The sequence below is a fragment of the Aethalodelphis obliquidens genome, unplaced genomic scaffold, assembly GCF_003676395.1.
Source record: "Aethalodelphis obliquidens isolate GAN/ISIS:26980383/991018 unplaced genomic scaffold, ASM367639v1 scaffold1, whole genome shotgun sequence".
Classification (NCBI taxonomy): domain Eukaryota; kingdom Metazoa; phylum Chordata; class Mammalia; order Artiodactyla; family Delphinidae; genus Aethalodelphis; species Aethalodelphis obliquidens.
This window is the reverse complement of record NW_020837945.1, coordinates 86,231,035-86,245,722: the sequence shown is the minus strand read 5'-3', so window position 1 is coordinate 86,245,722 and position 14,688 is coordinate 86,231,035. Positions and strand designations below refer to the sequence as shown.

The 14,688-nt window shown below is 33.6% G+C and overlaps 1 long non-coding RNA gene across 1 annotated transcript in view; it reads right to left on the bottom strand.

The window, feature by feature from the left end:
- Positions 1 to 14,688, bottom strand: part of LOC113622716 (uncharacterized) — a 367,008-nt gene that overhangs the window by 207,035 nt on the left and 145,285 nt on the right. The window lies entirely within an intron of this gene.

Genomic DNA, 14,688 nt, shown 5'->3' with positions numbered 1-14,688 from the left:
TACTGAGTGAAGTAAGTTAGACCGAGAAAGACAAATACCATATGATATCGCTTATAGGTGGAATCTAAAGAGTGGTACAAATGAATTTATTTACAAAACAGAAATAGACTCACAGACATAGAAACAAATTTATGGTTACCAAAGGGGAAGGAGGGGGAGATAAATTAGAGTTTGGGATTAGCAGATACACACTACTATATATAAAATAGATAAAAAAACAAGGTCATACTGTATAGCACAGGGAACTATATTCGATATCTTGTAATAAACTATAACGGAAAAGAATCTGAAAAAATTATATATATATAAATGAATCACTTTGCTGTATACCTAAAACTAATGCAACATTGTAAATAAACTATACTTCAATAAAAACAAGAAAGTGGAAGAAAAAATAAGAGTATAATTCATTGCAGAAAATATGATTATATTTTCTGCAGGAAATCATCAAAAAAACTTAGAACTAATCAGAGATCTATGAAAAGTAGCTGTGAATAAGTATATATAAACAAATATGTATTTGTATGTATATATATACATACATACATATACATATATTATATACAGTTTTAAAACAAATCAGCAATAATCAGTTAGAAAATTTAACAAAAGCAAGATTCTTCACATAATAGTAAACAAAACAAAAACAAAACCATATAATAGACAATATCTAGGAGCAACCTCCATGTGATATATAAGATCTATATGGGGAAAATGGCAAAACATACTTGGGCAAGAGGGCTAAATATATCTTGTTTCTCTATTATAAATTTAGACATTATTGTCTATTATAGATATTACATAGAGATATCAATTCTTCAGGTTTAGTATAGCTCAATATAATCTGGTTTAATATAATTCTGTCAAACTCAATATTGAAGATAAAACTCTAATAAATAAGTCGATAAGAATATGAGATTAAAATTAGGCAAATTTTGGCTTGCAGATGACCCTCTGAACACAATTATCAAAAACAAAAGCCACAAAAGATAAAAATATAAATCTTCTATATCAAAAATACACATACACACAAAGGAAATTGAAAAATCTTCAACACTTATGACTGACAAAGAGCAACATATTCCTATGGAAGACTTTGCTAATGCCTAGCCTGTATCTATTTTATGCTGTTTCTTTGCTTCAAGAACCCATATTGTGTTTGGGGCAACAATGTGCCCAACTATTTTCTTTACTCTGATAGTTAGAGGTAGCCATGTAACCAAGTCTGACCAGTGAGATATAAGCAAAATTTCCTGTATGGGGTTTCTAGGAAAGCTATTTTTTCATTATCATAAAGAAGAGTCTAAGTCTAAGAATGGATACATTTTGCCATCCATTCTTCCCTTACCCCTTCCTGAAATATGAATCTGAGGCCTAGAGGTAGAACAACTATGTTTTGACCATGAGAAAATAAAAGTCACAGGCTAGTAAGAGTGAAGCGTCAAGAGAGAAGTCTAGATCCATGAGTGCCTGCATCAGCCCTGGAATACTATTTCTGAACTTGTTATGTGTGAAAAAATACTCTTATTTGATTAATATACACTATTTGGTTTCTGTTATGTGTATTTAAATGAAAAGAAAAAAATTTTTTAAAGAAAAAGATAAATACTCTGTTAGGGAAAAAATGAACTAAACACACAAAATATAATTTTAAAACTACAAAAGTCAAAAATGAAAAAGTATTGAAAATCACTAATAACAACAAAAAATTTTAAACAAGCTGCCATTATTAAAAGATCAAGATGCAAAATTTTAAAGACAAAGGGTAATATTCAGTGTGGTGGTAGATGTGGAAACTGTCATGCATGGCTAGTGGTAGTGTAAATTAGTAAAACCATTCATAAAGCAATTTTTTAGTACGTCTCATTACACATTAAAATATGCACGTTCTTTGACTCATAGTTCTACATGTAAAATAAAGCTATAAAACTTGCAAAAGAAAACATAAGAGAAAATCTGTGTGACCTTGGGTTAGGTGATAAGTTTTTAGATTTAACACTAAAAGCATACTCCATAAAGAAAAAAATTGATAAGTTGTACTTTATCCAAATTAAAAACTTTTTGTCTGTGAAAGACACCATTAAGAGAATGAAAAGTCAAGCCACAGGCCAGGAGAAAATATTTACAGATCACATGTCTGATAAAGATGTTTCCAAGTCAGATAAAGAACTCGACTAAACAGTAAGAAAACAAACAACACAAGAAAAAATAATGGGCAAAAGAGCTGCACAGTCACATCATCAAAGAAGAAATATGGATGGCAAATGAACATATGAAAGGATGCTCAAATATCATTATTAATTAGGGAAATGCAAATTAAAATCACAATGAAATACCAACATGCACTTATAGGTATGGCTTCAATTACAAAACAATATCAAAGAGAGCAAAAATAACAACTGCTGATAAGGATGCAGATCAGTAGGAATCTCTCATTCACTGAAGGTAGGAATGCAAAATATTATAGTCATTTTGAAAAACAGTTTCTTATACAGTTAAACATACACTTACCATGACCATAAAATCTTAAGCACACTGAGAATGAATGAACTAGAACTGCATGCAACAAAATAGATAAATCTCACTAACATAATGTTAAGGGAGAGAAGCCAGATACAAAAAAATACATATTGTATGATTCTATTTATGTAAATTTCTAAAACAGGGAAAACTAGCCTATGGTGTTAGAACAGTTGTTGTCCTGGGTTGTAGGGTAGTTATTTGTGCATGGGGTGGACTTATAAGAAGACTCTGGAGTGCTGATAACATTTTGCCTCTTGATCTAGGAACTAGTTTCCTGAGTATGATCATTTTGTGAAAACATAAGCTGTACATATATGATTTATATACTTTTTTGTATGTATGTCCTTCTTCAATAAAAAGTTTACCAAGAGGGGAGAGGAGGTTGGTTAAATCATCATATATCCATGCAATGAAATATTCTTCAACAATTAAAAATACTACAGCATGTTATTGGTATGAAAGTACAAGTAAATTATAAAATAATGTAGTATGACCCTATTTTATAAAAAGTTTAAAAGTATATAAATAAAAAAAGATCTGGAAGACTATAAACTGAGATGTTAATTTTGGTTGGGTCATGGATGCTTCGTGTTCTTTGCACTAGCATTCATTATTTAATTCTTGTGTGGTGAGCATATATTAATTTTGTATAATAAAAATTTTTTAATTCATATTAAAAAGTTTGAAAGGGGTTCTTATACTACAAGATATTAAATATGATATAATAACTAAATAGCCTAGGAATAGACATATGAATAAGTGGAAAAGAATAGATAACCCGACAACAGAGAGAATTTTTACTATGGTAAAAATAGTGCTACAAATATGCATAAGAGAAGGGATATTTTATAAATAGCACCAAGAGAACACTTTGGAAGAAAATAAATTTATATCTACACTCCATGTAAAGGAATAAATTCCTCAAAAATCTAGAAGTAAGTGTTAAAAACAACCAAGCAACAAAAAACATAGATCAATACAGGTAAATATTCTTCTTTGATTGTTAAGGGACTTTATAAAAAAGACTATATAGGTTTGACTATGTTAACTAAAAGGCTCTTGTACTTCAAAAGAAAAAATCACCAAGATTAAAAACAAACAATAAACTGGAGACAATATTTAACATAAGTATGGCATATAAAGGGCATGTAGAGTAGATATTAAATACCTCAGAGAAACTTGTAAGAAATTCATTTAGATGTCAACTGAAAAGTAGGAAAAGAGAATGAAAATCATGAATCACAGAAAGGAAAATGTAAATGTCTAATAAGCACATGAAGATGGCTACATGAACCACAAAATATCTCTCCCCAAAACTAATGCAATGAACAAAACTAAACAAAAGAAAAATGGCATGGAAGAAATCTGTTTTTCAGTAGCAGCAACCAAACAAGAAAAAATTGTAACCTAATGTCAGACAAGCACTTCTACTTCCAGTCAATAAGTAAAAGAAATCACATTTGGCCTCCTACTAGAAACAAAACAGGACAAAATATATGAAACCACAGTTTTCAAGACATCAGTCATCAGACAATAAAAGACAGTGATCTCTGAGAAATGGAAAATAAATGAGATGAACCCTAAAACTGCTTTAGTTTACTGCTTTGAGAGTGTTCTCAGGCTACTATGCAGCAAGGATGAACCAAGGCAGAGTCCATAGGTCTCCACAATTGAGGAAACGCAGCTGATACGCTGGAGAGACCAGAGCAGCTAGAGTTCTCAAGACAGAGTACCATTAAGGAGACAGCTGCACAGAGATTTCCAGAGATCTTTAGAGGATCCACTTTGAGTTTTCAGCTATGTACTGATCAGTGTATGCTTAGGAGGAAACTACTTGAGGCCAGGAAACGAACCTCACAAAAATATTAGAAGGAATAATCCTAGGAGCTCATAGGGTCAGGTGTAGTTCCTGTTCCCAACAGCAGGAGTAAAAGACCTTATAGTTCATGGAGCATCCAGCAGGGTACTCAAAAGGGTTTTGCCTCAGAAATGGGGGAAATTAGCCTTAGACTAAATTCTACTCTGGTGTGCAAAAAAGTAGAAAAAAAAAACCCATATTAATCAAAACCTGCCCAGAAATAATTACACACAAGATAGAATGAGCAGACAAGCTCACCAAAATGGTTATGACAATATTTCATGTGTTCAAGAATCAGAAGAAAAAATAAATACATTAATACACTAATCAATTACATACTATATATATGTATGCATGTATATATATATATATATATATATATATATATATATATATATATATATAAAATTTCTCTTCATTAACATATAAGCCAGAAGATAGTGGAGCAATACCTTTAATGTAATGAAAGAAAAAAAAAAAACCTGTCATACAAAACCGCTAGTACTAGGGAGTGGAGGGGGGAACTTTTGAAAATGAATGCAAAATAAAGGGTTTTTCAGACATACAAAAAGTGGAAAGACTTTATCAATAATAAACCAGTAATATAAGAAATTATGAAAGGAAATTCTCTAGACAGAAGAAAAATAATGCCAAATGGAAATATGGCACAAAAGACCTGCACAAAAGTATGGAAATCATTGGAAATGAGAATTATGTGGCTAAATATACAAGTAATTTTCCTCATTATTTAAATCTCTTTAAAAGCTAACCAATTGTTTAAAGCAAAAGTAATAAAAATGCATTTCAGGATTCATAAGATGTGTACAAGTAAAATGTAAACAATAGCACAAAAGTATGGAGGAGACAGATAAATGTTTACTGTTGTAAAGTTCTTATATTGAATACTATACACGAAGTTATGTAATATTACCTTAAGGTATATAATATATAATAACAATTATATGTTATAAATCCTAAAGCAACCACTAAAATAAAACAGCAAAGTGTTATAGAAATACATTAACAAAGGAGATAAAATGGAATCATAAAAGTACTCCATCCAAAAGAGAAAGAAAAAGAGGAAAGGAAGAAGAGCAGATGAATAAATAAAAACAAATAGTAAGAGAGTAGATTTAAAACCAAACCATATCAACAATCACATTAAATGTAAATGGTCTAAATAGCTCAAATGTAAAAATCAGACATTGTCAGACTAGATGAAAGAGCAAGATCTGACTGTATAATGCCTACAAGAAACACACTTTAAAAATAAGACATAAATAGGTAACAGTAAAAGAATGGAGAAATACATATCAAAAGAAAACTGGAGTGGGCTTCCCTGGTGGCGCAGTGGTTGAGAGTCCGCCTGCCGATGCAGGGGACACGGGTTCGTGCCCCGGTCTGGGAAGATCCCACATGCAGCGGAGCAGCTGGGCCCGGAAGCCATGGTCGCTGAGCCTGCGCGTCCGGAGCCTGTGCTCCGCAACGGGAGAGGCCACAACAGTGAGAGGCCCGCGTAACGCAAAAAAAAAAAAAGAAAACTGGAGTGGCTATATTCATATCAAACAAAGTAGATTTCAGGAAAACAATTAAATGTTATTGGAAAATTCTCTAATATTTAGAAACAAAATACCACATTTCTAAATCACTCATGGATCAAAGAAATAAGCAAAAGAGAAATTAGAAAATATTGCACCCTGAATGAAAATGAAAATATACCAAAATTGTAGAATGCAGCTAAAGGAGTTGTTAAAGGAAAATTTATAGCTCTAAATACTTTTATGGGGAAAGAGGAAAAGTCTCAAATTAATGATCTCATCTTTCACATTAAGAACCTCATAAAAAAGAGAAAACTAAATGCAAAGGAAGCAGAAAAAGAGGAAATACTAAAGATCAGAGGAGAAATCAATGAAATAGAAAATCAAAAAAATAATACAAAAATCAATGAAAGCAAAAGCCGATTCTTTGAGAAGATCAATAAAATTGATAAACCTCTAGTCAGATTGATCAGGAAACAAAGTAAGGAGACACAAATTATCAAAATCAGGAATGAGAAAGGTGACATTTGAAATAGATTCTACAGATATTAAAAAGGGAAATAGGGCGATATTTTGAACAACTTCATTCCAATAAATTTGACAATTTAGATGAAATGGACAAATTACTTGAAAGACATAAATTATCAAAGCTTACTTAACAAGAAACAGATAACCTTAATAGCCCAATATCTCTTAAAGAAATTGGATCTGTAGTTAAAATTTTCTTAAAAAACAAACCAAAAAAACCTCTCTATGACTAAATGACTTCATAAATTCAACCAAACATTTAAAGAAGAAATAGTGCCAATACTACACAAAATCTTCTAGAATTTGAAGAGTAGATAATACTTCCCAACTCATTTTATAGGGCCAATATTATCCTGATACCACAACTAAAGAACATTGCAAGAAAAGAAAATTATAGATCAATACCCCCCACCAAAAAACTTAGATGCAAACATTCTTAACAAAACTTTATCAAATCCAAAACATATAAAATGCAAAAAAGGACAAAGATATCATTTGACAGTCTGTGTTTGACTCAATAATACAAGGTTGGTTTAACATTCAAAAATCAATGTAATTCATCAAATTAGTGGACTGAAAAAGATAAAAACAACATATATGATAATATCAATAGATGCAGACAAGATGCAGAAAATGCTCAGTAAAGTAGAAATAGAAAGGAACTTCCTCAATCTGATAAAGGACATCCACTTAAAACTACAGAGAACATCATTTTTAATGGTGAAAAACTGAAAGCATTCTGCTTAAGAACAAGAGAAAGGCAAAATGTTTACTCTTGCCACTTCCACTGAACATTTTACTGAAGGTTCTAAGCAGTGCAATGAAACATAAAAAAATGAATAAAAGACATCTGATTGGAAATAAAGAAAATAAACTGATTGTCTATGTAGAAAATTGTATGCAAACTACCAGAACACCTACTATAGTTAACTAGTGAGTTTAGCAAAGTTCCAGAAGACATGCTCAATATACAATAGTCATTTGTATTTCTATGTATTAGAAGTGAAGTTAAAAATCAACACCATTCACAACAGTATAAAATATACTTAAGGATGAAGCTGGCAGAATATATGCAAGATGTTTACGCTGAAAATCACAAACATTTCTGAGAGAAATTACAGAAAACCTAAATAAAAGGAGAGATATACTATGTTTATGATTTAGAAGACTCCATCAAAAGTGTCTAATCACTTTTTCTAATTCCCACTTCCCATTCTCCCTATACATCTTTTTACATTATAAAAAATGCCAAACAAAATCAAAAGAGAGAAGAATAGCATAATGAATACCCATAGATTCATTACTCAATTTCAACAATTATAAACTTCATAGTTTATCATTCTGGTTTCATCTATGCTGTTAACCACTCCCCAACCACACCAAAGTTGGATTATTTTGAAGTCAGTCCTTGGTGTCATATCATTTCATCTGTAAATATCTAAAAATCTGGCCTCTTTTAAAAAACATAATTACAACATAATTTCACCTCAAAATATAAACCACAATACCCTAATATTATTAAATAAATCATCAGTGTTCCAATTTTCCAAATTATCTCATAAATATTTCTTTTACAGTCTGTTGTTTGATTAAAATGAAGTCTATATTTGCATTTGCTTATTATGTATGCTAAATAGGGTGATTTTATAATTTATTTTCTAAACTGGGACATATCTGTGAGTGAAAAGCACTAATAATAATTATGCCAGAAAATAAGCATAAATCAGGATAATCACGGGCAAACAGAAATGTGTGATCACCATATTCTCAAATCTGTTTTAATCTATGTGATTCCAATTACTCTTCTTCCCCTCATCTTCCCTCCCATCCCAATGGCAATGTATTTATTGAAGAAACCAGTCTGTTCTTTCTAATTTCCCACAGTCTGCATTTTGCCCATGCTGTTCCTCTCTTGCATGCATTTCCTAAAATATAGTAGGTCCAGAAATTAGATCTGATTGTTTCTTTTTTTTTTTTTTTACAAGAACACTTCTTAAGAGATGTTCTTTTCTCTCTTAAATGCACATCAGTCTTTTCTCTCAGCTCTCAAAGAAAACTGCTCTTGTCAAGGTTCCTTTAACGCCTTATCTCTATTGCTAAACCCAGCTCTCATCTTATTCAACCATGTCTTGCTCATGGCTGATTGGCCATTTTGCACTTGGTTTTTAAAACTCCACGTGTTTCGCTTGTCCTCCAGCTTCACTGATCGTTCCTTCTTAGTCTCTTTTTCAGGGTTTGCCTCTTTTCTCTGGTCTCTTAATGTTGGAATACCCCCAGGGTTCAATTGTTGATCCTTCCCTTTTTTTACATTCACTGCCCTGATGATCTCATCCAGACACCTGTTTTTAAATGCTGTATATATGCTGACAACTTCCAGCTCAATGCTCTTCCAGAACTTCAGACTTGAAGTTACCTATTCAACATTTCCACTACAATGTCTAATAGATATATCAAACTTTTCTAGACCAAGACTAAAACTCCTGATTTAGTCTTATCCCTCCTCAATCTTTTCTTTTACTTTATTACTTTTTAATTTTTAATAATTATTTTTTATCTTTTATTTTAATAACTTTATTTTGTTCTTTTTATTCTTCCTTTCTTTTTTTCTCACTTTTCTTCTGAGCTGTGTGGCTGTCAGAGTCTTGGTGCTCTGGCCAGGTGTCAGGCCTGTGCCTCGAGGGTGGGAGAACCGAGTTCAGGACATTGGTCCACCAGAGACCTCCTGGCTCCATGTACTATCAAACAGCAAAAGCTCTCCCAGAGATCTCCATCTCAATGCTAAGACCCAGATCCACTCAACGACGAGCAAGCTACAGTGCTGGACAACCTATGTCAAACAACTGGCAAGACAGGAACACAACCCCACCCTTTAGCAGACAGGCTGCTAAAAATGATAATAAGGTCACAGACACCCCAAAACACACCACCGGACGCGGTCCTGCCCACCAGAAAAACAAGATCCAGCCTCATCCACCAGAACACATGCACTAGTCCCCTCAACCAAGAAACCTACACAACCCACTGAACCAACTTTACCCACTGGGGGAAGACACCAAAAACAATGGGAACTATAAACCTGCAGCCTGTGAAAAGGAGACCCCAAACACAGTAGGTTAAGCAAAATGAGAAGACAGAGAAACACACAGCAAATGAAGGAGCAAGGTAAAAACCCACCAGACCAAACAAATGAAGAGGAAATAGGCAGTCTACCTGAAAAAGAATTCAGAGTAATGATAGTAAAGATGATCCACAATCTTGGAAATAGAATAAACAAAATGCAAGAAACATTTAACAAGGACCTAGAAGAACTAAAGAGCAAACAAACAATGATGAACAATACAATAAATGAAATTAAAAATTCTCTAGAAGGAATCAATAGCAGAATAACTGAGGAAGAGGAACGGAGAAGTGACCTGGAAGATAAAAAAGTGGAAATAACTACCACAGAGCAGAATAAAGAAAAAAGAATGATAAGAATTGAGGGCACTCTCAGAGACCTCTGGGACAACATTAAACACAACAACATTCAAATTATATGGGTCCCAGAAGAAGAGAAAAAGAAAGGGATTGAGAAAATATTTGAAGAGATTATAGTTGAAAACTTCCTTAATATGGGAAAGGAAATAGTTAATCAAGCCCAGGAAGCACAGACAGTCCCATACAGGATAAATCCAATGAGAAACACGCCAAGACACATATTAGTCAAACTATCAAAAATTAAATACAAAGAAAAAATATTAAAAGCAGCACAGGAAAAACAACAAATAACATACAAGGGAATCCCCATAAGGTTATCAGCTGATCTTTCAGCAGAAACTCTGCAAGGCAGAAGGGAGTGGCAGGAGATATTTTAAGTGATGAAAGGGAAAAACATACAAGCAAGATTATGCTACCCAGCAAGGATTTCATTCAGATTCGACAGAGAAATTAAAACCTTTAGAGACAAGCAAAAGCTAACAGAATTCAGAAGCACCAAACCAGCTTTACAACAAATGCTAAAGGAACTTCTCTAGGCAGGAAACACAAGAGAAGGAAAAGACCTACAATCACAAATCCAAAACAATTAAGAAAATGGTAATAGGAAAATATATATAAATAATTATCTTAAATGTAAATGGATTAAATGCTCCAACCAAAAGACATAGAATGGCTGAATGGAGACAAAAACAAGACCCATATACATTCTGTCTACAAGAGACCCACTTCAGACCTACGGACACATACAGACTGAAAGTGAAGGGATGGAAAAATATATTCCATGCAAATGGAAATCCAAAGAAAGCTGGAGAAGCAATTCTCATATCAGACAAAATAGACTTTAAAATAAAGACTATAACAAGTGAAAAAGAAGGACACTACATAATGATCAAGGGATCAATCCAAGAAGAACGTATAACAATTGTAAATATTTATGCACCCAACATAGGAGCACCACAATACATAAGGCAAATGCTAACAGCCATAAAAGGGGAAATTGACAGTAACACAATCATAGTAGGGGACTATAACACCCCACTTTCACCAATGGATGGATCATGCAAAATGAAAAGAAATAAGGAAACACAAGCTTTAAATGATACATTAAACAAGATGGACTTAATAGATATTTATAAGACATTCCATCCAAAAATAACAGAATACACTTTCTTCTCAATTGCTCATGGAACTTTCTCCAGGATAGATCATATCTTGGGTCACAAATCAAGCCTTGATAAATATAGAGAACTGAATTCCTATCAAGTATCTTTTCCGACCACAACACTGTGAGACTAGATATCAATTACAGGAAAAAATATGTAAAAAATACAAACACATGGAGGCTAAACAATACACTACTAAATAACCAAGATATCACTGAAGAAATCAAAGAGGAAATCAAAAAATATCTAAAAACAAATTACAATGAAAACATGACCACCCAAAACCCATGGGATGCAGCAAAAGCAGTTCTAAGAGGGAACTTTATAGCAATACAATCCTACCTCAAGAAACAAGAAACATCTCGAATAAACAACCTAAACTTACACCTAAAGCAAGTAGAGAAAGAATAACAAAAAAAGCCTAAAGTTAGCAGAAGGAAAGAAATCATAAAGATCAGATCGGAAACAAATGAAAAATAAATGAAAGAAACAATAGCAAATCATAAAACTAAAAGCTGGTTCTTTGAGAAGATAAAGAAAATCGATAAACCATTAGGCAGACTCATCAAGAAAAAAAGGGAGAAGACTCAAATCAATAGAGTTAGTAATGAAAAAGGGGAAGTAACAATTGACACTGCAGAAATACAAAGGATCATGAGAGATTACTACAAGAAACTATATGCTACTAAAATATACAGGAAGAAATGGACAAAATCTTAGAAAATCACAACCTTCCGAGACTGAACCGGGAAGAAATAGAAAATATAAACAGTCCAATCACAAGCACTGAAATTGTGACTGTGATTAAGAATCTTCCAACAAACAAAAGCCCAGGACCAGACAGCTTCACAGGTGAATTCTATCAAACATTCAGAGAAGAGCTAAAACTTATCCTTCTCAAACTCTTCCAAAATAGAGCAGAGGGAGGAACACACCCAAACTCATTCTAGGAGACCACCATGACCCTGATACCAAAACCAGACAAAGATGTCACAAAGAAAGAAAACTGCAGGCCAATATCAGTGATGAACATAGATTGAAAAATCCTCAACAAAATACTAGCAAACAGAATTCATCAGTACATTAAAAGGATCATACACCATGATCAAGTGGGGTTTATCTCTGGAATGAAAGGATTCTTCAATATATGCAAATCAATGTGATACACCATATTAACAAATTGAAGGAGAAAAAGGATATGATCATCTCAATAGATGCAGAAAAAGCTTTTGACAAAATTCAACACCAATTGATGATAAAAACCCTCCAGAAAGTAGGTTAGAGGGAACTTACTTCAACATAATAAAGGCCATATATGACAAACCCACAGCCAACATCATTCTCAGTGGTGAAAAACTGAAGCCATTTCCACTCATATCAGGAAGAAGACAAGGTTGCCCACTCTCACAACTATTATTCAACATAGGTTTGGAAGTTTTAGCCACAGCAATCAGAGAAGAAAAATAAATAAAAGCAATCCAAAACAGAAAAGACGAAGTAAAGCTGTCACTGTTTGCAGATGACATCATACTATACATAGAGAACCCTAAAGACTCTACCAGAAAACTACTAGAGCTAATCAATGAATCTGGTAAAGTAGCACGATACAAAATTAATGCATAGAAATCTCGTGCATTCCTATACACTAATGATGAAAAGTCTGAAAGAGAAATGAAGGAAACACTCTCATTTACCATTGCAACAAAAAGAATGAAATACCTAAGAATAAACCTACCTAAGGAGACAAAAGACCTGTATGCAGAAAATGATAAGACACTGATGAAAGAAATTAAAGATGATACAAACCAATGGAGAGATATACCATGTTCTTGTATTGGAAGAATCAACATTGTGAAAATGACTATACTACCCAAAGCAATCTACAGATTCAATGCAATCCCTATCAAACTACCAATGGCATTTGTCACAGAAGAAGAACAAAAAATTGCACAATTTGTATGGAAACACAAAAGGCTCCAAATAGCCAAAGCAATCTTGAGAAAGTAAAACGGAGTTGGAGGAAACAGACTCCCTGACTTCAGACTGTACTACAAAGCTACAGTAATCAAGACAGTGTGGTAATGGCATAAAAACAGAAATATACATCAATGGAACAGGATAGAAAACCCAGAGATAAACCCACACACATATGGTCTCCTTAATTTTGATAAAGGAGGCAAGAATATACAATGGAGAAAACACAGCCTTTTCAATAAGTGGTGCTGGACAGCTACATGTAAAAGAATGAAACTAGAACACTCCCTAACAGCATACACAACAATAAACTCAAAATGGATTAAAGACCTAAGTGTAAGGCCAGACACTATAAAACTCTTAGAGGAAAACATAGGCAGACACTCAATGATATAAATCACAGCAAGATCCTTTGTGACCCACCTCCTAGAGGAATGGAAAGAAAAATAAACAAATGGGACCTAATGAAACTTCAAAGCTTTTGCACAGCAAAGGAAACCATAAACAAGATGGAAAGACAACCCTCAGAATGGGAGAAAATATTTGCAAATGCAGCAAGTGACAAAAGATCAATTTCCAAAATTTACAAGCAGCTCATGCAGCTCAATATCAAACAAACAAACAACCCAATCCAAAAATGGGCAGAAGACCTATATAGACATTTCTCCAAAGAAGACATACAGATTGCCAACAAACACACGAAAGAATGCTCAACATCACTAATCATTAGAGGAATGCAAATCAAAACTACAGTGAGGTATCATCTCAAGCAAGTCAGAATGGCCATCATCAAAAAATCTAGAAACAATAAATGCTGGAGAGGGTGTGGATAAAAGGGAATCCTCTGGCACTGTTGGTGGGAATGTAAATTGATACAGCCACTATGGAGAACAGTATGGAGGTTCCTTAAAACACTAAAAATAGAACTACTACACGATCCAGCAATCCCACTACTGGGCATGTACCCTGAGAAAACCATAGTTCAAAAAGAGTCATGTACCACAATGTTCACTGTGGCTCTACTTACAATAGCCAGGACATGGAATCGTCCTAAGTGTCCATCGGCAGATGGATAAAGAAGACGTGGCACATATATACAATGGAATATTACTCAGCCATAAAAAGAAATGAAATTGAGTTAATTGTAGTGAGGTGGACCTAGAGTTAATTGTAGTGAGGTGGACCTAGAGTCTGTCATACAGAGTGAAGTAAGTCAGAAAGAGAAAAACAAATACCATATGCTAAAACATATATATGGAATCTAAAAAAAAAAAAAGGTTCTCATGAACCTAGGGGCAGGACAGGAATAAAGATGCAGACATAGAGAATGAACTTGAGGACACAGGGAGGGGGAAGGGTAAGCTGGGATGAAGTGAGAGAGTGGCATGGACATATATACACTACCAAATGTAAAATAGCTAGCTAGTGGGAAGCAGGAGCATAGCACAGGGAGATCAGCTCAGTGCTTTGTGACCACCTAAAGGCGTGGGATAGGGAGTGTGGGAAGGAAACACAAGAAGGAGGAGATAATGGGGATAAATGTATATGTATAGCCGATTCACTTTGTTATAAAGCAGAAACTAACACACCATTGTAAAGCAATTATACTACAATAAATATGTTAAAA